Source organism: Antechinus flavipes, chromosome 1, assembly GCF_016432865.1.
Source record: "Antechinus flavipes isolate AdamAnt ecotype Samford, QLD, Australia chromosome 1, AdamAnt_v2, whole genome shotgun sequence".
Lineage (NCBI taxonomy): Eukaryota > Metazoa > Chordata > Mammalia > Dasyuromorphia > Dasyuridae > Antechinus > Antechinus flavipes.
In genome coordinates, this window is record NC_067398.1 from 664,465,336 (window position 1) to 664,468,306 (window position 2,971).

General features: G+C 38.1%; 1 pseudogene; it reads left to right on the forward strand.

Annotated features, from left to right (window-relative positions):
- The first annotated feature begins 1,848 nt into the window (after positions 1-1,848).
- On the forward strand, positions 1,849-2,613 carry LOC127548196 (olfactory receptor 7G3-like; annotated as a pseudogene).
- The last annotated feature ends 358 nt before the right edge of the window (positions 2,614-2,971 follow it).

The following is a 2,971-nucleotide window of genomic DNA, read 5'->3' on the forward strand; positions in this document are numbered from 1 at the left end:
TCAGTGAGGTAGCAGGGGCACATAACCTAGTAGCAAGTAATGCAGATCATTATTGTCTTGAACATGCAGAAGGAAAATACTACTTCTTTTTACTATAGTCTGTCTTCAGTTTACTGAAGGATATTTTCTAGAGCAATAGTTGCAAATAATCTAAGTGAAATCACGTCTTTGTAAAACCTTCAATGCCAGATGTTATACCTATATGTTGTTGGGATATTGGATCCCGTTTCCTAATGTTTAGATTTCTGTGTCACCACCTAACAAATGACTGGAATGTGCCCTATCTTTCATGATCTCAGAAAAGAACAATTGGTTCAGCTTTATGAACAATTGCAACAGCTTTGTAGCTAATTTCTCTGCCTCGTCTCATTTCACTTCAGCCCATCTTTGATCCATCTGCCAAGACAATTTTTCTAAGTCATGGATCTATGTCACTACATTGCTCAGTGAATGCCATTGGCTCCCTATTGCCACTAGAATAAAAAAAAGTCCTTTAATATTTCAGTTGATTTCTTCATATTTTTTTAGTCTACTTTTACTTTCCTCCTCTGCAAGCTCTGTATTCTACTTACATTTGCCTACTTATTACTTGAATATAGTACTTTAGTTCCTTTCTCCATGTCTTTGCTTAGGTGGCTTCTTGATTCACATTCTGGGAATGGTCTTTTTGCAGAATAAATTCCATATATTCTCATCTTCTTATCACATTTATCTTTACTCACTGTGGAGGGCTCTAGCAGCTCACGTAAAACTAAGTCTTACCTACATTTACAGGCTGAATGAGTGCTGATCCTAAGAGCAGTTTTTGTATTTTAATTTATGTTGTCTAAGTTCCAAATTTCCTTTGTAGGAGTTTTATAGAATGTGAGAATTCCTTGATAGAAATAAAAGCATAAATAGCAGATATGACTTGGCTAAAGTAACACAAGTAGGAAATGTAGGCTGGGATTCAAGCACAGTGCTTCTAAACTCAAGCCCTGGGTTTACTGAACTATCTCAAGTTGTCTCCATACATTTAAAGGATTGTCAGAATAAGGACAGATTCAATTTGTCTGTTTGTTCCTAAGACACAGAAGCAGGGATGGATGAGTTGATGTACAAAAGGAGTCATTTTAGTCTCTATGAGACTAACAATGAGAATTGCATACTAATGGAATCGTTTGCCTGGAGAGGTTGTGAATATCTGCCCTCAGAGGTTTTTAGGGAGAGGATAGATGCATTCTTTTTTGGAAATGTTATAGTCAAGTCAGCATTTACTATATGCCAAACATAAAAGAGAACTGAAAAACACTGGGAGTGATGATGAAATCCAGCTTAGAAGCATGATAGAGAAATACCTGTGGAGAAGTCAGCAGGTCAGCCTGAGGGGAATGAAGAAATAATTGACCTAAGCCTCCTTCTTAGAGTGAAGTTCTGGGAGGAGCCATTCAATCAGAGGGAAAAGCTACAGGGACAAGTCAAAGGAATTCCAATGTCAGAAATAGTTAAGGGATGAAGTGAGTTTCCAGAATAAAGAGATTTCTATGGAATGATAGAGAAAGTCCTGTGGAAATGAGTCAGTCCTGCAGAACCTAGAAGTCACTGGATCCAGAAAGCCATGACCTTAGGGGCCAATGCCATTGGAATTATTTTGATTTACAGGTTGGGTTGGTAGGCCACTAAGGTCTCTTCTAACTCAGATTTTGTAGCTCTGAAATAGTTATATTTTAATTTTATTATCTATTACTATTCTTACCTGACAGTTAAAACAGTTAAATGGAACCAGGAAATAAAACAAGCATCTTAGAATTCTTCAAATTTTCCATAAAGCAAGAGCAGCAGATATTTATCTTTGGGCTATTTCTAAGCATGTATCTGGTAACAATAGTTAGGAACTTTCTCATTATGTTGGCCATTGGATTTGATTCTCATCTCCACATCCCTATGTACTTTTTCCTCTCCAGCTTATCTTTAGTGGATCTCTGTGTAGTACCCAGAGTTACCAAGATGCTTGTGAATATGATGACCAACTGTCAGGCCATCCTCTATTCTGGCTGCTTTACCCAGATGTATTTCTTCTTAGCCTTTGCTTATATGAACAATTTCCTTCTTACTGTAATGGCTTATGAGTGCTTTGTAGCCATTTGTCATCCTCTGTGTTATGCTACCATCATGAGTCCACAGTTCTACATTTCTGTTGTCATGGACTATCATCAGTCTTCTAGATTGCCTCCTTCAGAGCATGATGTAAATGTGACTCCTTTAAGGACCATGCAATCATGATCTCTCCTTCTTCTGTGATCTTCTATAAGTTCTGAAGCTATCTTGTACTGATACTCTTTTCAATAATATCTTGGTTTATAGTATAACTAGTTTGCTAGGTGTTCTCCCTCTCAAAGGGATTCTTTTCTCTTATATTAAGACTTGTTCTTCCTTATTAAGAATCCCATCACCTAGAGGAAAATATAAAGCCTTTTCCACCTATGAGTCTCACTCCTGTGTTGTTTCATTATTTTATGACAGTTCTGAGGAGTATACCTAAGCTTCCCAGCTCCCCACTCCCCCTGGAAAAACCCAGTTGCCTCAGTGACATATGTTGCGATCATTCCCCATACTCTATCCCTTCATCTATAGCCTGAGGAACAAAGACATAAAGAATGCCTTGAGGAGACTCATGAGAAGACCAGCCTTGGACATAACCCTGAATCTTGGAATATGGTGGCTGGAACTCATAGCCTTGTGTCAGAAATCTTGGCTTCCATGCATGAGACCCAAGACTCTCCAGGACCATATCTTCCTGGCTCTCCTGTCTTTGTTGAAGATTACATGAATTCTCTTTTTGGAGATTCTATCATATTGATTTCTGGTTTGACAAATCCTGCCTCATCAGACAATCTGCTGTCTTCCTAGATGTTTTGTTCATGAGATCAGAAGAAATGCTCTCTAGTATTGAATTCACTGAGTTCCTCTGACAGATTGCTTGAGTTTCATG